The sequence below is a fragment of the Pangasianodon hypophthalmus genome, chromosome 2 (assembly GCF_027358585.1).
Source record: "Pangasianodon hypophthalmus isolate fPanHyp1 chromosome 2, fPanHyp1.pri, whole genome shotgun sequence".
In the NCBI taxonomy this organism is placed as follows: domain Eukaryota; kingdom Metazoa; phylum Chordata; class Actinopteri; order Siluriformes; family Pangasiidae; genus Pangasianodon; species Pangasianodon hypophthalmus.
This window is the reverse complement of record NC_069711.1, coordinates 2847175-2868737: the sequence shown is the minus strand read 5'-3', so window position 1 is coordinate 2868737 and position 21563 is coordinate 2847175. Positions and strand designations below refer to the sequence as shown.

The following is a 21563-nucleotide window of genomic DNA, read 5'->3' as shown; positions in this document are numbered from 1 at the left end:
GCGTGCAGAAGCAGCAGCAGTGTGAGCAGCATTGTTCACACACTTGCTGTGTATATTATGTACACCTGGAGGAATAACAGCGGCATCCACTAGACGGCGTGTCAGAGCCAAAACATCTGTCCATCAGGACGTTGTTGTGATTGTTGTCATGAGCTGCATCTCACTTTGAAGCCTCCAACCTTACATTCAAAAGTTTTTTTTTTTTTTATAATTTAGAAAAATCCAAAAGGTACTCAAAACAGACTTTGGTAGGTTTAAACCCACCATGACAGGCTTTTGAAATTCAAACACTAACCGGTTACTGCTAGTACTCAATTACAGTCTAGAATAGTACACAAATATGTGATTTGAGACACAACGCTAGTTTGTTTATTCAGTTGTGGATACAGTGTCATATAATGCTACACTGCCTCCAGTATTATATGTTGGTATTACACCACATGGGCACGTCATATTAACCTGAGGACGCACACAAGTGACACTCCAAATAACCACAGGATACGCTCAGCAGCCATCTTGTGTACTCATGGTCAAAAGCAACTATAATGGAGCTTTACATTGTCTGTGTGGAGTTTTGTCTGTTCTCCCTGTGTCCATGTTGGACTCCTTCAGTTTCTCAGGTTCCCTCCAACCTCCCAAAAACATGGCAGTAGATTAACTGGCTCGTCTAAATTGCCCCTGGCTGTGATAGTGTGTGTGAATGAATGTGTGCATGCATGGTGGCTCGTGATCAACTGGCGTCCCATCCAGGTTTATTCCCATCTCGCGCCCAGGGCTCCTGGGAAATTGATATTTCATGTTGCCAGTGTACTTTCAGTCACATCAGATTGTTTAGAACTGGATTCTGATTGGTCAGAAGGTGTCATTCACTTCCTGCTTTTCATCAGTGCTTTGACTTCTCTCACGTCATTACCTTTCTTTATGTCTTGTCTTGGTACTTAATGACACATTGGGTTTATAAAATAATATTCAGAAAGTTTTATTTTATACTCTATAATAAAGGCTGATGATGTACTGCTGTTTTTACCCTGACATTCCGAGTGTCTCTCTCTCTCTCTCGCACCTGCTTTAAACATGATTTTGCTGAGGGGTGTGTCTCAGCACACCTGGGGTCAGGAGCTCAGCACTGTACCGACCAACACTGTGGCCTTGGCAAGACATGACATGAGTATATGAGTATGCGTTTGTGTGTGTGTACATGTATACACATGATCAATCTATAAGGCTTGCTGCTTTCCATGTTAAAGGTTAACCATCAATCAAATAAATCATGAATACATCTACAACTGCACATGACCTCATGTACAAGATTCCTTCTCTTAGCTGGAAGCAAAAAAAAAAGATGTGGAATGTTAGCATCTGCTAAAACTGACACTTGACAGAATATCTTTTGAAAAGACAGAAAGCGAGTCACTGCAGTGTATAAAGCAGAACAGTCTTCTGCCAAGGAGCTACAACTGGGTTGTGATTGGATCTAATCCAGAAGGACATACCACTAAATCCACACAAAAATAATTCAGTGACCACAGAATCAATCAGTTTTTGACATGGCTGTCCCAGTCCCCTGAGCTAAACCGTGTTGAAAACCTGTGGGCTGTGCTGAAAAGGAGAGTCCACAAGACAGAGGATGTAGAAACCCGGAGGATCTTGAGAGATGTGCTATTGTCCTATCATGTCCCGTAACTATCGCTAATTAACGATAGTATCACTCGTGGCTTTGGAGGGGTGTAGGCTGACTCAAGGGGGAAAAAAAGGGGGCGTGGCCAGGCATATGTGTACCTGTAGTGTACATGTTACATCATTACAGAGGAAAAAAAAAATACCTGGAAGCTGTTTACAAGTGGGCCACTAGAATTAGCATTTAGATGACTACTAACTACCCGTTAACGCTTGCAAACCTGAAGTCAGGACAGCTGTAACTAAGCTCATTATAAAATTAAACTATGCGTGTACGTGCTCTGTGGTGAACAGCAGTAGAGATACTTACTGAATTCCGTGTACAGTGAAGTGGCCCTGATAAACAACACATCATTTTATTTTGTTAACTTAAACCCTGTTCGTGTTTTCTGAGCAAGGACATTCATGGATTTATCTGCTTGGGAAGCTAAGGTGCATCAGAGAAAGATGTTTTGTTGTTCTGCTCCAAAGTCAGACAGTCTCTATCGTCCATCGTCCAAAGCCTAGTGAGTAATATGACTAAAATATCATCATGATTCTTGAAGACATTACACAATATGCCAGCGGTACAGTAGTGCTGTGTTTTAAAAAAATTAGCTAAAATTAGTTAAATTTTTATATTACAAAATATTACTCAGCCCTACAACACATGTTACTATTAATCTATCTTAAAGATGACAGCACATTTTAAAACAACATCCACCTTGATGGAATCTATCAGTAAATCTTGATACTATTGTCTGTGTTCTCCAGTCTCATCAAGCATTATGTTTGGCAAACAAAAGTTTGCACAAAAAAATAAATAAATAAAAATTAAGCTAACCTTTTTTTTTTAACTCATCTTTTACCATGGGTGCCAATAATTCTGAGGGTGTACATTTGAACATATGACACTTGTTTTAAAGGCCTCCGGATCCACAATAGTGAAGTTCCCCATGATTTAACAACAGATATTATAAGTACCTGTTAGGCTTTTAGTATTTAAGCAATAATACCTAGCTCAAGTCCTTTAGACTATGATGGAAATTTTACAACCCTGTCCATCAGCGTGACCGATGATGATTTATTGTAATGCAACATCTGGTCTGGATGTCATTAGTTTCAGGCCCTGAACACACAACAACAAAAAAGGCCAAATTTGCAAGACCTTCCATCACGGCTGGATGGTCGTGATCAGGACAAAAAGCCAGAAAAATGTCAGTGTCAGGCTACTGCTAGCTGTATTCTGCTTTTGAATTTCTTCAGGTTTGGGGTGTTCTGCACAGAGGACAGGCAACGGAGGCAGTTGCTTAGGGCCCTGAGTCTTGAGGAGACTCCGTAAAGGTTACCCTCAGTCCATGAAAATGTCAAATGTCAAAGTGTGAAACAACCTCCAACAGGTAACGTACAACACTAAACCAGACACCATCTAACTACCATGTGCGATTTATTTTAAATTGTGACACTTTTCAAAACTTACCTGAGAACTTACCTGTCTGGAAACCAGAAAAGAAAGAGAAAACAAGAAGAAGAGGAAGAGAGGAAGCAGAACTGTTGCTACTGGTAGAGAGAGAATGAATAACGAAATAATTAATTTAGTCAAGCCATAAAGTAATGTAATGTGAGCTCAACATTATTTTGGTAAACAAGCAGCTAGCTAGTAGCTGGTGCTTAGCTTGAAGCATGTAATGTTAATTATATAGCTAGGTTGCTTGGTAGAATTTGTCATTTTGCTCAAATTATTCTGAGAGCTTGGACTTTTAAAGTGATTGCAGAGTACAAAAACCCAACACTTCACCAAAATGTTCGGTTACATACAGCATACAAGATGTGACAATGATTTATCTAAACGGAAAGCTTATTCAGAATGTAACGCTAACACTTTCAGACATTTATCCTATAGTTTGATCATCGTATTGTTTGTTTATGGCATCTGGGTAACATAATGGCAGTAAAGAGGAAGAAAAATCATCTCTGGTTATGCAGCATGTTTTTGCACCAATTTGGTGAAACTGAAGGGATGAAGAAACAACAGAGAAGGCTTCAGCTTTAAAAATGATGAAATGCGAATATGAAAACAAAACACAGCAGGATGGATTCAGTATGAAAACAGCAACATACATCGAGCAAACAGCATGAAGGTTACTCATGCATCAAATGCCCATGTTTGGAAGGGGAAGGATAAAAGAAAGAAAAGACAGGATTAGTGGAGACACAGAAATAAATATAAAGATAAGCCAGTCCTGAGTCAACACCCAGATTCTGTGCTTCTTTGGGTTTTGTAGGAACAAGTATGACAAGGTGAAATATACATGTTATAAACCATCGAGGCTGTGGTTGCTGTAATGATTTATCTGGACATTTTCCGTATAGAAAATGATGGAAGGATAACAAGAGTGATGGCAACAATTCAAGTGATTTTATATATAATATTTTGTGACTCTGATTTTTTGCTCTTGCTTGCATCTTGTATTGATGATTGTATACATTCAGTTAAAATAGTGAGTTTGTTTTGTACTGTGCGTAGGGTGTGACTGCCATTGTGTTTGTGGATTGGGTTTATGTGTATGTTTTTCTGCAGTAAGTAAAGAAAATGAAATTCTGTGTCTGTCTGGTGTTTCTCTGTGTAGGGATGTTAGCTACATGTGTCACAGTTAGCTTGGGGTTTTATTTGTCTTGGTCACATCTGAAGTTTGTTGTTTATTTTTGATGTACAGTATATTCCCATTTTTGACTTTCTTAAGGTATCAGTCATACAGTCTCTCCCATCCACAACCCTTCCATTTAACAATTGTGTTACAGCCTTACCCTAGCTTATTTATAGAAAAGTTATTATGATTGTATTAATATTAAGGATCTTATTCAGTTGGAGACATAATTCCACAAGCTATGTAGATATTTACTTTAGGAAAGTTATTTGTGGGTGCTTAAGTTGATTTCCTGAGCTCCTGAGGATCTTTGTAAGGCTGTCAGGACATTGAGGAGGCGAGCTTGAGGAAGAACACTGAGTGAAACCTTAAAAGGCTGAGAGAACGCTGTCGACTGCTAGGCTACAAACTGTTGGACAATGACCCTTAAAACTGACAAAGAATAAGAAGAAAGAGGTCAAAACAGAGTGAAAAAGAGAGGGCAGAGAAGTTGAGAACCTTTAGAGCGCAACTATCACCCCATCTCTGAGTTAAATTATTCAGGGTTCACCAACATCACACAATCAGTCCCTAGCCAAAGGTCTGCAACGTTTAAATCATTCTGCTGACTGAAAGGAGAATTGTAATCATGACTACGCTGCTTCTGCTGAAACTACGGTTTGTTTGCCATCATCCTATCGTGTCCCTTAACTTTCACTGACTGATGATAGTATCGCTCATGGCTTTAGAGGGGTGTAAGCTGACTTTGGAGGAAAAAGAAGGGGGCGTAGCCAGACGTATAAATAAATGTGGCATGTATACATTACATCATTACAGCGGGAAAAAAAAACAGAATCTGGTTACAAGTCAGCTGTAGCTGCTAGTCATTAACATTAGCATTTAGCCTTGTTTTTTTTTTTTTTTGATTTATAACCCGTTAACAATTTCAGGAATGTTTACAAAACTGAAGATTGGACTGTAAATAAATAATTTTCAATATTAAATGTAATTAATCTGATTATAACTTTGAAAAAAAAAATTATATAAGTACATGTGCATGTGATAGTAACGTCACTAGACCTGGGCAAAATCCCGAGATCATATTATAATATAATAATCGCCCAAACACTGAACTGTTCATGAGGTTTGTGGATTCTTGTACACACATGTCTGGCAAAACAGCATTTATACAACCTTCATAATATTCACAGATGACTTCTTTTAGCGACTGCAGATGGTTTTAACAGAACAGTTTAGCTGAATATTAGAGTGCCTACTACAAACAGGAAACATACTTAGCATTAACATATAAAACCACAACACAGATTCGACTGACCTCAGGAAGCCAAGAGTCTAAAGCAAAAGAGTCTAATAAAAACATCCGACTAAGAGCAGATCATTCTGTACAGCTTACAGAGAGCGTGAGGGGAGGTGGCATTTCCTCTGCTGAAGAGCATCTGCTGTACATATTTTTATGAATAAGTGTGGGAGTAAATAGACGAGTGAATAAGTGAAGGAATAAATAAGAACAGAGAGGCAAACTGAAATAAGAGACTCGCTGAAACACACTGAACTGATGAAGCAGAGGAGAAAGAGAGACTGAATCACAGCTGCTAAATTCGGCCAGTAAAGATCATGAGTGAGCAGAACATGGCCTGAAGACACTGTTCAACTCTGTTACACCCCGTCCTCGGCTAAATATAGCCTGATTTTATTAAATAATGCACTTTGGGGGTTTATTGTAACTATTTATGCAGCAGGTTTTATATTTCAAATGTAAGCTCCAGTGTACTTGCCCAGTCCTGTGTTTTGTTTGCCCAGAAATCTAACCCGTAGTCGTAATGTTGTAGTTAAATGATGTATGGTGATGTATAATGATGTATGGTAAGCTACTTAGCATTAATACAGACTAACTCTGGGTTCACACTAGTGAGAGAAACTAGTAGCTTGTCTCGTGTAGGCATGGAGCAACTGCTACTGTTTTAGTTCATAAGAAAAAGGCGCTAGCCGAAATGTAGTCCACAGAACCCAATTTACAACAAAATTGTTTTGCTTGTTTGAAAAATGCTAACTGTACTAGCTACATACACTCACCAGATCACTCACCAAAGATCTCTGCCACTTCCTCCCGAGCTTCATTCATAACTTCTCTATGCACATTTGATGAGAGATCATATACAGTGGATTTAAAAAGTCTACACACCCCTGTTAAAATGGCAGGTTTTTGTGATGTAAAAAATGAAACTAAGTTAAACCATGTCAGAACCTTTTTCACCTTTATTATGAAAGAGCTTACAAAGCAGGTATGGGATCTTATTGTTGAAAAATATCAATCAGGAGAGGGTTACAAAAACATTTCCAAGACTTTGAATATAGCATGGAACACTGTAAAGATAATAATCAACAAGTGGAGAAAATATGGCACAACAGTAATGCAATAATGCATTACTAAGAACAGGACGTCCCTCTAAAATTGATGAGAAGACCAGGAGAAAACTGGTCAGGGAGGCTGCCAAGAGGCCTACAGCAACATTAAAAGAACTGCAGCAATTTCTGGAAAACTTCTGGTTGCTCCCTACATGTGAAAACAATCTGCCAAATTCTTCATATGTCTGGGATCCGGGGTAGGGTGGCAAGACAGAAACTTTTTTAACCAAAAAAACATTCAAGCCCGGCTAAACTTTTTAAAAAACAAAAATACATCCAATCCCCCAAAGCCATGTGGAATAATGCATTACGGTCTGATGAGACCAAAGTTTAACTTTTTGGCCATAATACCAAAAGCTATAAAAATTTTTAAAAAAATAAAAAAAACAGTACACCACCAGAAGAACACATCCCCACGGTGAAGCATGGTGGCGGCAGCATCATGCCTTGGGGCTACTTTTCTTCAGATGGTACTGGGGCTTTAATCAAGGTGGAGGAAATTATGAATAGCTCCAAATACCAGTCAATTTTGGTGCAAAACCTTTAGGCATCTTCTAAAACACTCCGGATGAAAAGAAATTTCATCTTTCAGCATGACAAGAACCCGAAGCACACCTCCACACCAACAAAGGCATGGCTTCCTCAAAACAAGATCGAGGTTTTGGAATGGCCCAGCCAGAGTTCAGATCTAAATCCAATCGAAAACCTGTGGGGTGACCTACAGAGGGCTGTGCACAGGAGTTTCCCAGCCAAACTGACACACGTAGAATGCTTTTACAAGGACGAATGGCAAAATATTGCTAAGTCAGTATGTGCCAAACTGACTGACTATTATCATCCTGTGCTGTCCTTTTATTGGTGGATTTTAGACAATCATCAGAGCCATTCGTAATTGTGGAAAATTCACACAGTGCCAGAAGTTTTTTTTGGCTGTCTTTGGTTGCAGTGGCACTAAATCAGCCTCCAGTGAGCTCACTGCATTATGCTTTATATGTAGAAGCAGTGCTGAAGACACTGGGCTACTGTTGGGAAGGTTATGAGCTTAAATCCCAGCACCACCAGGCTGCCAGTGTTGGGCCCTTGAGCAATGCCCTTAACCTTCATATGCTCAGCTGGATGTCTTAATTGTAAGTTGCTTTGGATAAAAGCATCAGCCAAATGAGATAAATGTAAATGTGGTCTAGGACTGCATAAAACTAAAAACCAAAGAATTATTTTTATGATGTGCAATTTATGTCTGATGCAAAAAGCCAAAGTCAGAACAGGAAACATATCAGTTAATTATTACTATCCTTTTCTAACAACGTTTCTAATGTAGCACACTATGTTTGTGACCTTGACACTGGTTATCATCCTCATACACTAATTAATCCATGCGGTAAAAATCTTTATAGGGATGTGCGTAATGAAGCAGATGGTGGGATTGGGAAGCACGTGCTTATAGTTCGGATTTCTGCAAAGCTGCTTTGGGACAATGTCCATTGCTAAATTTTAAATTATATAAATACAACTGAATTGAGTTATAGCGAAAGCATTGATGTGCATCCATCGCTTACAATCACATTATGTTTAAATAGAAACTTAGGTTTAAAACTAATGAGTCTGTGGCAACTATGAATAAAAGACTAATAGCCCCCCAGATGCCCCGGCTACTGATTTGTCCACCCCTGTGGTTGCCGGACAGACAACGACCTGGAAAATATTCAACACACTAAAAATGGAATCAGTGCCAAAAATAACGGTTAAAAACAGATTGCAAAAATGTTTGTAAAAACACACCCAAAGTAAAATCTCAAGTTGCTCAGGAATAGCAGGCGTCCGGTGCACCAAACTAGCAGAGTGTGAAATATCTGACAGGTTCAGCTGAGGTCACGGTCTTGTTCCCTGTCCAGGCTGTGTGGAAATCCTGCAAAGCTTTTCCAACTCTAACTCCAGCACACCCACACACTACATAATATATAAATAAATAAATAGATAGATAGATAGATACTCCAGCATTTTTCATTCTTATCTCCATCCGCTGCATCTGTAGCATAAGTGCAATTACCATGCACATGAAAAGGCCTGAGTTATTCTGACCAGAATTATTGATTCAACATTTATTGAATTGCGTGAACACGTGACTCATCAAAACGCCCGCGGAAATACGAAATCTCTAATGTGACTAATCAAAACGCATGCTGCAGCCTTCTGCATTATCACTACTACAAAAAGACACAATCGTAATAAAGATGTCAAGTGCATTCAGTGCTGTTGAGTTCTTGATTCTGATCAGTCAGATGTTATCGCTTTTAGTAACAACTCATTCATAGGGACTTGGCATATGGCAGACGCTAGACATATTCTAAGAGTAATAATGAACGTGTTGTTGTAAAATGTAGAAGTAAAATGTAGAACCACTGATATTGACGTTTTCTGTGGAGAGATGCTTATCATTTATGGAAGGAGTCTCCAGTGTCACTCAGAGGTAAAAAACATAACTACATTTTATGACATCTTCCAAACAGAGGAGATTATGCTTTGACAAGCTGCATTTTTTTGGTCTTATTAACTTCAAGAGAGACAAAAAAAGAAAGGTTGGTGAGGGAACAACTGTTTATAGCTGCTACAACATAACTCATGACATGAACTATCTTGTTTTGTCGATGCTCCTCAACATTAAATGTAACTCTAAATGGTTAAAAAGCATGACTAATTTAATAAATAAATTTTGGACAATCTGCTCTGTTACTTCATGTTATACTCACAGAGCAGTTTGAGCAGTAAGGCTACTCTGCGTTTGTATAATTGTCTCAGGAAAATAACAGATGCAATATCATCATTGCCATCATAAGCTGTAATTTTTCAGGCTTATTTTTTTATTTATTTACTTTCATTTCTTTGCCAACACGATCGTCTTATTATCTCCTGTAGCTCTCTATAACCTTAATGTATCATTAGAGCTGAGCATGCATCAACAGGAATGTCTCACATCAGTCAGAGAGCACTGCTACTCCAAACTAACCCTTACACAAAGAAATGAAGAAAGATTAAATTATCGTTTCTCTTAATATCTTTCTAAACCAGTCCAGCATGAGAAATCGCTCCAAACGCTGTAAAAGTCACAGTGATCACGAGATGAAATAAAAATCTTTGAGAATGCAAGGGCTTTTCAATCATCTAATGTTTGGTTATTCAGTCTTGATATCAAGTCCAAACAGCGAGACAGTAAGCTATATAAACATATATTCACTTCTCTCTAGGTGTGCTTCAGCGATGTCACATCGACAGTGCACGAGTGTGGAGTTAACATACGTCAAGACATGTTGCAACTGTAATACGTGGCAATATACTAATCTCAATACTGTATTTTGTTTTGTTCCATACTGAACGTGGAACAAAGGCAAAAATCTGACGCTTTTTAGTATCTCCACGACCACAACTTCAAAATCTGAAGCATCTTAAACACTCAACCGACGAGAAAAAGTTGTGGATGCATCCGAAACATGGTGCAATTTGATTCAATTATGAGTCAATTATAAAAATATTCTTGATGACTATTTAATGAGCAGACGCAGTTATACAGGATGTTCAGGAATCGCAAGTTGATGCCACTCAACCTGCATTTCTCATTGACCTCATCACTCTTTTCTGACTTTGCTGTCCAAGATATGTAGGAGAAAATTAAAGTTTTCTGTGACTGAGTAAGAGTGCAGCTCCTTAGCGATGAACGCTGCGATAGATTAGTTATCTCTTTTGCCGTATCAGAGTTCAGTGCCAACTTTGACATGATGATTTAATCTAGGTGTAACAGATCTTGCAGATTGCGAAGGTCTTGGCAAGTTCTTTTTTTATTTTTCCAAAACCGTCAGCCTCAAAGAACCCAAAGCGTTCCCAAACGTCAGCTTTTAAAAACCGAATGTGCTAGTTTGAATTGGGACTATTTGACTAATTGTGACTATCTTACATCTCTCTCGCATAGTGAACGTAAACATGACTTCAGAGAAGCCGCGTAGGTCTACGCTTGTGGAATTAAAAAAGGAAAAAAAATTAAAAGGCTGTTGAGAATTGTTTTAATAATCGATTCTCAAGTTTCGTGCATCGATGCAGAATCTTTCAAGAAAGCATCACGATGCATCGTACAAACGATTATTTCCTCCACCCTTCATCCTAAAAACCACAAACCACACACATCTGAGACAAACAGACGATTACACAGCACTTTGCACATTCCTGTTTTCCCTGTTCTAACACAACTCCGTAATGCGGTTGGGAATTAGCTAACGAGCTCGAGTGGTACTCAAACTGCAGGGAGGTAACATGGGAAAATGCTCGGCTAACCAAATCAATTCTAAGTTAAAGTATACACAATATCTATGACTCTATAACACAAGCATGGAGGAGTTGTGCTGGATATTTATTCACAAACAGAAGAATGCGTTCAACATGTTGAGATTTATAGCACATGTTTATATCAGAGAGATTTGGCCTTTATGTTGCGCGTTTACAGGAAAATAATCAACGACAGGGTGGTGTGATGAAGCAGATTTACTGTTACCACCCTGACATCAATTATTTTCCAATAAAGTCATCGTGAGTGTTTTATTCCTCTTATACCAACACTATTAAACCTTTTTATTTTATTATTAAAGAATGCCATCTACTTTTTATCCATGAATATTTACATTTAATGCTGTGGGAGTCCAAGAAACAAGTTAGTTCCTGTTCTTACTTACTCTATAGCAGCTACAAACAGTCGTTCCCTCAGCACCTCGCCTCTCTTTTCTTCTCTCTCGTGAAGTTAATATGACAAAAAAAAAAAAAAAAAACAGCTTGTCATGTTACCAATAAACCGCAACATATATCTTGAAGAACTTTTTTTTTTTCACAAAAAGTTGCATCTTTGACACTGGAGACTCCTTCCATAAATGCTAACAAGTTGTTGTTACTAAAAAAGATAACGTTATTAATTATAACAAGCGTATTATAATATAATATAATGTAAACCTGTGATTTGAATTACAGCTTCACTACTGTCAGAGCCGCTGTTACAGAAAATGAAGCAACACCTTCCGACCAATCAGAATCCAGAATTCAACAACAATGTAGTATATATGGAAATTGGTGGACCTGATTGATTTTTAATTTGAACATTTTTTTTTTCTTAAAAAAAACAGGTACAGAAGTGTTAAGTATTAATTCGTACTCTTTAAATAAATGCTTCTTTAAAAATTACGATCAGCTAGTATTAATACTATGAGTTATTTAGTTATCACCAAGTAATATGAATTGATTTGTCACTTTAAATGTAAGGTGTTAATCTAAAACTTAGTAACTAAAGTATAAACAGTGTTACTTTTAACTGTTATAGGATTTTAAGTAAAATCATGAAGTGCTGCTAATATCTGTATCAAATCTACATTTGAGTGGAAAGTTCAGGAATCAGTAGCTAATTAATAAATTCACTGGAACACATTTGCCTCTAATTAAAGTTTCTTTGGGAATTGCTTTACCCCAGATGCACAAAAATGATCAAACTGACCATTTTTGCACAACCTGGTAAATGTTTTAGTACAGGAAAAGCATTAGAAGAATATATCTGCAGCAGCAGGAGCAGTCCATGACTCCCAAAATTGCTCTCATAAATCATGTAGCTTGTTAACTTTGGCTGAACTCCAACTGCCCCTCTATTAACACACACCTTTAATATACACCTTTAATTAAAGGTGTGGAACCCACTTTCTCAGATTCCTCAAAGTCTTCTGACTTATATTGTACTTATATTTCACAAACTTTCTGGAACTTACCTGGGAAAGGTGCAAAATGTTCTCAGCTCTCCTGAAGCATAATCCTCTCACAAAGACAAGCTTCACTCACAGGTGAGCAGTTCACTGACTGTCTCGCGCGCCCATTAGCATCCAGCTATCGTTTTTTTTTAACTCTCCAAAAACTTTAGAGTGTTGTTTCGAGCCTCATATAAACCACTACTTCACCAGCAAGAGCTGTTGCTCTGTCCTGGACTGCAGTCCAGACTTGTTCGTGTGCCTGCAGCTAAGTCTTACTGTCTTTTCTCTCTCCTTCCCCTCCTTCTTTTGCCCTTTGGGGATCATTTTTGTGTCCCTGACGACGCTGCCTGCCGCCTAAATTACACTTCAGCCAATCAGATGGCGAGAACGTGAATGACGCACGCCTCTCAGGTAAAGACCCCCCCCCCAAAAAAAGAAAAGAATTCCTCACCTTTTAGCATTAGCTTACATTCATATCATGTTTTATGAGTGTGTTTCTCTGATGGTATTCACTTCAGACAAAAAAATGTAATCTATCCAGCACATGTGAAGGAAGTGTGTGTGTGTGTGTGTGCATAAAAAATGGCTATTAACTATAAAAGTAGAAGAAAATTATAATTATGTTGTGTTGCTGTTGAGACACACCTCTACAGCCTGAGGAAAAGTTGTGTGTAAGAGTGTAAAAGCTTGAAGCTTAAATCTGTATCTTATCATTGAATCACTCACCTCATACCAAGGCACTGTCGAATTCTTGAATCTGATTGGTCAGAAGGTGTTGATTAATTTTCTATAACAACACAGCAAATCAGATGTTACCATTAATGCGCTCGTTTGAATATATTATCATTTCTACAGCTTGTAAAGTGGACGCTGCACATAAACAGATTAACATATAGATTAATTTTCTGTGATGAGACGTCTATTTCACATGGAAGGAGTCTCCAGTGTTAGCGCTTTGTAAGATGTAATGCTGTAACTTTTGACAGACATGTTCTTGTTGTTGATTCTGTTTCATACTTTACAAAACATGAGTCTTTGTAAAGTTTTCCAGCACAGGAAAGTCTTTAGGACAGACGAGTTTATGCTTTCTAGTTTCAATAATAAGTAATAAGATGTGTTTTTTGAGAAACAGAGAGAGAGAGAGAGAGAGAGAAGGAGATGCTGATGAGGCTGTAATGTAAGTGAGAAAGTGAGAACAGGAAATAATTTGTCTCTCTGACGTTCCACAACATTATATCTGACTATAAACTGTTAAAACATGTCATTCATTAATAATCATTGTCATTGTTGGCAAATCGCTGTGGTATAAGCGTAATAAAACACTCCAGACCAGCGGTTATACAAAAATAATGCACCTGTAATGCATTCTGCTGCATCACACCACCCGTGAGTGGATTATTTTCTTATAACCACACAGATGTGTGTTATTCCTATACCACTACATACACTACTACTACTACTAAATAATAATAATAATAATAATAATAACGATAATATATACATTATATAATTATTAATATTATTATTTGTAGTAGTAGTAGTAGAAGATGGTCAAAATAAAGTATTTATTAGGCATATTTATGAACCAATTTTGCCATTATTAAATAAATTGACAATAAAATGGAATTGAAAATTATGAAAAGTATTTTTAACAAGATTAACGACCCAAGAACTATGAATAGACCTAATTAAAAAGTATGTTTTCATTCATTTAATAAAAAAAAAAAAAAATCATGTCCTAATTCTACCTTTAAATAAATCACACTTTTAAGCAACACTAGATGAACAGTAATGACTGTCTAAATTCATGAAGAATTATGCCTCCTGGGGATCTGAAACCCTACAGACTCCCTGACTCTCACACAGAGTTACACCTTTGCACCACACCCAAGCATCTGAACTCATCAGGAATCCAGGCCTGGAGGCCATCCATCTCACTCGTAAGGCGTTCATCAGACTACTTAAGTTTCAACTCAACTAGTTTCAACGTGCCTGTGCTGCAAGATGAAATTTCAATAAAGTTAAGCAAAATACTTAAGTGGAAAGTGTGTATCTGTCACTGAGCGAATATTTGTGAGAACATTCCTGTATGAGGACTTGTTTAGGCTGTGAAGGTGTGAGGTAAAGGCTAAGCTATTTTAGGGTCTATGTACAGTATGCTTGTGTAAATTTAACACTCATCATAATCATGAGGTGGAAATATGCGTGAGGAAATGTCACATTCGTACTGCAATCATGTCAGACATGCATGGGAGGCTTGCCAAAATTATTAGCTCACCAACAGAATTCTGGGTCAATGCAAATAATTTTAAGCATAAAATTATCCCCTTTTCCCTCAACAATAGATGTAACAAATTTAATTACCAGAAACTGAATTTTGCTCTTTATTACTGAATCAAAGATTTTAAGCTCAGATTAATCAAGATAGTGCGCAAAAACAATATTTATCATTTGTGTGTTATCAGAGCTAATAAAAAAAACACACAGACAAATAAATAAATAAATAAATAAATAAATAAATAAATAAATAAATAAATAAATAACAATCTGACAATGTCATAGAAATTTGATTTTTTTTTTAAAACTCAAAATAATACATATGCTCTATTGGCTAAATATTTAAATTAGTTTTTATAGTGCCCTTGGGGGAGCGCAGTTATAGGAAAATAATCAATGACATCATGGTGCGGTGAAGTAGAGTAGTAGTACTTACCACCTTAAGTTCATTACTTTCTATAACAGCACATCCTGAAGTGTTTTATTCCTCTTATACTACAGCAATTATCATTTTTATACATTTTAATTTAATTATTCAAGAATGACACACCTATCCCTTTAAAGCTGCCATGTTGCAGAGGAACCGGACAACACAAAATCTTGACGCAAAGCGCTGACACTGGAGACTCCTTCCATAAATCCTTTCTTAAATAAACATCTCCTTACAGAAAACCTTTCAATATTAACAATTTATTTTGAAAGTAATACAAAATCTGTTTAACCTTAGATTATGTAGAGTGTCTACTACACAAGGCCCTGCAAATGAACTTTTACTATAGAAACGATAATATTTTAGAACGAGTGCATTAATATAAATCTGTGATATGTAGCTGCACTATTGTCAGAGGTGCTGTTATAGAAAATTAATCAACACCTTCTGAGCAATAATAGTACAACAGTATAACATAACATATAACACAGGTGTAAAGGCTAACATCAAAGCATAAAGATTATTAACCAATTTATTTCATTTATTGTATTTTATTTAACCTTTATTTAACCAAGAGGCCCCTTGAGATTAAATCTCTTTTTCGAGGGAGACCTGGCCAAGAAGGCACGCCATTACAAAGTAACAAACTTAAAAGTCAGCGAGACAAAAACAAACATAAAAATACAGACAAAAAAAATTACAAAACATAATACAAAGAACAACTTATGAATAGCAATTACACTGTTCAATTACACATTTATTTTTATCAGAGCTTTAAACTCTCCCATTGTAACAAAGTGATTAAGCTGTAATGTCTTCTGAAGATTATTCCATGACCAGGGTGCAAAATAAACAAAAGCTTTTCTTCCAAGTTCTGAACAAATCCTGGGTACCCTATAGAGCAGCCATCTGCTCGTAGGTAATAGAAGATTATAAGAAGGGAGTTTTCCCAGTATAGTTTCGTAAATAAAAATATACCAATACTGCTGTCTTCTTAAACTTAATGAAGTCCAATAGACCAAATCATAAAGAGCACAATGATGTGTACTAGACAACGGATTGGTTATAAAACATAAAGAGCTACGGTACACAGAGTCTAGACGGCGGGGTACAGAGGAAGCAGCATGTATCTAAATCTTATCTCCATAATCAAGAACGCTTAAAAATGTAGCTTGAACAAGTGTTTTCCTAACTAACAAATTAAAACATGCCCTATTACGATAGTAAAATCCCAACCTAACCTTCAGCTCATTAAATAACCAAATACTTATAAGATGATACTTTTCAACTGATTCGCTTCCTAAGATCTTGGAGTGAGCTCTAGAAAAGATCATAAATTTAGTTTTCTTAGCATTAAGTACCAACTTAAACTCATATAATGAAACTTGCAGCCTTTGAAAAGCAATCTGGAGCTCATCAACAGCCTGACTCAGAGAAGAGGCAACTGAGTAAATCACAGTATCATCAGCATCAAGATGTGCTTTAGCTGTAGGCATATCCTTCCCAATGTTATTTATAAAAATAGAAAATAGAACAGGGGCTAGAACTGAACCTTAGGAAACCCTTTGAGATTTCCAAAAAACTTGACTTGAACCTTATTGATCAAGGTGACGCCTTAATGCTGCATGTGTCGCTTCTACCACTAACTAGTTTCAAACAAACATCTTTAATTGGTGCTGATCAAATTTAAAAGGGAATACTTTGAATAGAAATGATGCTGTACAGATAATTTGAGTAAATTATTTAGCATTTAATAATACATTGTTTTACCATTTTGGCTAATATTATTTAGATCACCAGTGTGCAGGATTTTATTACATAACAGTGAGTGTTGAATAATAATAAAAAAAAGGTTTATTGCAGACTTTTGAATTGTACTGTACACACACTCACGCACACACATCTGCATTTTGTGGTGCATATGTAGGCAGCAGTGAAGCAGATGTTGGTGTAGAAAGAAGTGATAAATCAGTAAGCATGAAAGCAGAATGTAATGCTGTGATGTCATTCACATGGATGCGGCTTCTAGAGAGTCTATCCATTTACTCGCTTTTCCTCAGTCTGCTTCCACGGATGAGTTATGAGGGCGGTTCAGGTGATAAGTACATGCACCAACACCAAGTGAAGAACATTTGATGGGATCTCAGCTACTTAAAAAGAATTTTCCAGAGGGTTTATTGCCAACGCCCATGTGCACAATAAGATCAGATCAAAGACAGGCTGAAATGAAACAGCTCATTAAAGTATGTTTGTGTAAAAGACAGGTATAGCTACAGTTGCCCAAACAAGTAAGGAATAAAACACTCCATGTTGGGTTGTTCCTGGAAAATAATCAACGACTGGGTGGAGTGATGAAGCGGAGTTACTGTTCCTACAACAGCACATAGAAAAGTGTTTATTTCTCATACACTACACGAATTAAAAATGTTCATTTAAAAAAACCACGCCATACTTTTTATCCGTTTATAGTTACATTTAATGTTGTGAAATGTTATCACTTACATTCTAGCAGCTATAAACAGTCTTTCCCTCACTTGAACTTGAAGTTAATAAGTAGCCGTAAAGCACAATGTACTCCGTCCTCTGACTGGCAGAAAACTTAAAGTTACAGCTTTTTCTCAGTCTGTTCCAAAACACTGACACTGGAGACTCCTTCCATAATTGTTAAAAAACATTAATATAAACCTGTAATTTAAAAAGCTGCTGTTATAGAAAATTAATCATCACCTTCTGACTGATCAGAATTGAGTATTCAACAGCACTGTAGTATAGATTGAAATAATTACCATAAAGAACAATTGTTCTATCTATCTATCTATCTATCTATCTATCTATCTATCTATCTTACTTACAAAGATGTTAAGTGTTTTGGGGTTTTTGTTTTGTTTCCTGAGCCGCAGGGTGTTTCACTGGTTTTGCTTTCCTTTTTTTCACATCGTACTCTGTAAACACTTGAAACAGTTATGCATGAAAAGCTCGGGATTTCATGTGGGATGAGTTAGAAACCGGCACGTCCTGCACACACGATCCTGCCACGTTCAGAGACACTAAGGTCACTTGTTTTGCCCTTTCCAGCACTGAGGTTAACACTAAATAATGCTGTAAACACCAATCTGTCTGATTTATAGCACACAGTGCTTACACTTGCATTCCCTGTCGGAATAAAGTGTGTGTGTGAAAAGGCTGGATGTGTACCTAATAAACTGGCAACTCACTCTGTATGTGTTACTGCTGAATTTGTATGAAAAATAAGTCATGGCTAACTCTTTAAAAAAATCATTCTAATATATTCTCTCTTTCTCTTTCTCTGTCTCACACACACACACACACACACACACACACACAGAGGTCAGGCTGTCATTCATCACTTGGACAGGTAGGTATTCAGAGGGTGTGTCTGAAGCTTAAGGGCTTATTTTAGACCCATTTACTCAAATTTGTTCTCTCCTTACCCACCTTCGTTTCATCCTATCCTTTATTACTGTTTCTCTGTTTTCAGGATTTACTGATCCAGCGTTCCGGATGTGAGTTCACTCTACATGGCTGTTGGATTGTCTTAGAACATCTTAAAACTTAGAAAAAAAAAGAAAGCGGAGACAGAGAGGAAAGGTTATAAAAAGACACTGGAGGGTCATCGCCTTTCACACACACACACACTCACATACACACACATGCTGTGTAAGCTCCTGTCAAAAGGAAGGAAAAGACAAATCTCAGAACAAGGGATTAGAGAGTCATGAGAAAGAGGGAAGACAAATACAAAAGATCACATAATGGTCCCCTGTCTCTCTCCCTCTCTCTCTCTCTCTCTCTCTCTCTCACACACACACACACACACACACACACATGAACTCTGCGCTGTAATGAAAAAGACGCTGATTAGCCATTGATTCACTTTGTAAACATTAGAGAGAAGAGGAGGATGAAAAAGGAAGGATGCCTTCTGGTTTTCATTTTCACCAAAAAACCCCACACACATTTTATGAACTATGTACATCTCTCTCTCTCTCTCTCTCTCTCTCTCTGTCATTTCATACCAAGTTATTATTTCAATAGTTTCACAGGGATCTGATTGGTTAATGCTCCATGTAATCTAAATCTAAGAATTGAAGTGTTTAATTTAATCAGAATATAAATTTACATTTTTTAAAAATTAAAAATTACAAATCGTAATGTGTAAATTTTGTGTGTAGTTATTTAACAAAGAAAAAAAACCACTTTTTTCTCAGAAGGTCCACATGAGTGTTTTGACGGAGGAGTTTATGTGTTGCGGTTTCTCAGTATCGCAACAAGCTGTGTTTTTGTCTTATTAAATTCAAGACACAGAGAAAAGGACACTGGTGAGGAAACAGAAAAAAAACGTTTATAATACAGAATGAAATATTTGTGTGTATGATGTTATAGGAACCTAATAAATGACAATATGGTGTAATGAAGCTTGCTGAGCTCACAGGATCTGGGGCTAAAAGTTTACGATGATCCTCTAATAATTTGCATTATTTTGCTTTAACAGCACATCCTGATGTGTTTTATTCCACTTATTCCACAGCAATTTGTAAATAAATGTCTCCTCACCGAAAACTTCACCAAATCATCAATAATGTATTAGAACTTTAATATAAACCTGTGATTTACAGATGCACTACTGTCAGATCTGCTGTTATAGAAAATAAATCAACACCTTCTGACCAATCAGAATCCAGAATTCAGCAGCACTGTAGTATAAAGCTGTTATAACATAAGTGAGAACAGAAACAAACTTGTTTTGCCACATTAAAAATAATTATAAATTCATAAAAAAGTATCATGTGTCATTAAAAATTGTCAGCACTGGCAATTGCTGTGGTGTAAGAAGAATAAAGCACTATGGGACATGCTGTAATAGGAAAATAATCAACTTCAGGGTGGCAACAGGAACCCCGCTTCATCACCACCCTGTTGCTGATTATTTTCCGATAACAGCATGACACGGAGTGTTTTATTCCTTTACTTAACTTAGATGTTCATTTTCTGCAGGAAGATAAAAGAAACTAAAAGAAGAGGAGAGCGAAGATGCCCATAAAAAACCCAAAGAAAAATGATAGAGTAAGAAACGAAGAGGGAACAGATTGGAGAGAGAGAGAGAGAGAGAGCAACATAATGGAAAATCTGAAAGAAAGAAAGAAAGAGAGCTCGAGAAAGACAAAACAGAGAAAGAAGGAAGAAAAGAGCGTGTGAAGATGACAGTGGGCTTCGGAAATGTTTTAGTAACAACAAAGATAAAAGTCTCAGCTCTCCCAGAGGCCAGTGTGGGATTAATACAGGCTTAAAACGAAATGTCTGATATGTTATTTTTATATTTATGTTCATATTTATGTTTATATTCAGTTTCTGTGAAAATGACTCTGTGCAAATCGAGACTCTGATGCTGAAATTCCTCTCATATATCTCTACACAAACAGTACATTAAAAAAAAAGTTTAAAATTCATGTTAAATAGAACTGTATCTGTTTTAATAATGAATTTCGATTTGTTCCAGTTCAATAAACAGACACTTTCCCTCACACAGGATGTGGATGTGTGGAGAATTTATATTCACTGAGCTTTTCTAATCCTCCAACAGCCACCTACTGTAACACACACACACACACACACTCAGAAATTAGACAGTACTCCTGGAGTCGTCCTCTAGTGGTCCGTGTGTGAATATTGCATTTTAAAGTGCTCTTCTTCTATTACAGAAGTTCTCAGTTCATTCATTTTATAAATAATCTATCCAACTATTCAAACATTAAACTCATTAGTTAAGTGTGTATAATAATATTTTGGCTATATTGTTACCACATAGCTTTTTTGATTCCTGAACTTTCCAACACATTTTGTCTATGTTGAGATTATTTATAGTCACTGACTCTCTGTCTGTGCTTCAGAGACCTCAGTGCTGTTAAATTCTGCATTCTGATTGGTCAGAAGGTGTTGATTCATTGTCTATATACATACATACATACATGTATCAGGATATCTCTCGTATCATGACCTTAGTGTATCACCTCATGCCTACTTTCTATACATTCATTTAACAGTTATGGAAGGAGTCTCCAGTGTCAGAGGTAAAGCTGTAACTTTAAATTTTCCAGCATCTTCAGGACAGAGGAGTTTACGCTTTGTGGTTTCACTGTAACATGAAAAAGTTATATGTTTTTGTCTTATTAACTTCAAAAAGAAAAGAGAAGAAAAAAGAGGCCTTGGTGGAACAACTGTTTATAGCTGCTATAATGTAAGTGAGAAAAGGAACTAACTTGTTTCACAGTGTCCCACAACATTAAATGCAACTTTAACACATGCAATGGTGTTAAATGAAGTGTCGTTCTTTAATAATCACTGACAAACTGCTGTGGTATT

The 21563-nt window shown here is 36.9% G+C and overlaps 1 protein-coding gene across 5 annotated transcripts in view; it reads right to left on the bottom strand.

Moving 5' to 3' along the window:
- col7a1 (collagen, type VII, alpha 1) overlaps positions 1-12810 on the bottom strand; it is a 103976-nt gene extending 91166 nt beyond the window's left edge. For 2 of the 5 annotated variants that reach the window (XM_053229086.1, XM_053229080.1), the window contains exon 1: positions 12497-12810. The gene's annotated coding sequence lies outside the window, so the exon portion shown is untranslated. Of the gene's footprint in view, positions 1-8489; positions 8604-11425; positions 11482-12496 lie in introns of all 5 variants that reach the window. The other 3 variants (XM_053229084.1, XM_053229088.1, XM_053229090.1) reach the window with 3 other exon arrangements.
- Positions 12811-21563: the final 8753 nt, after the last annotated feature.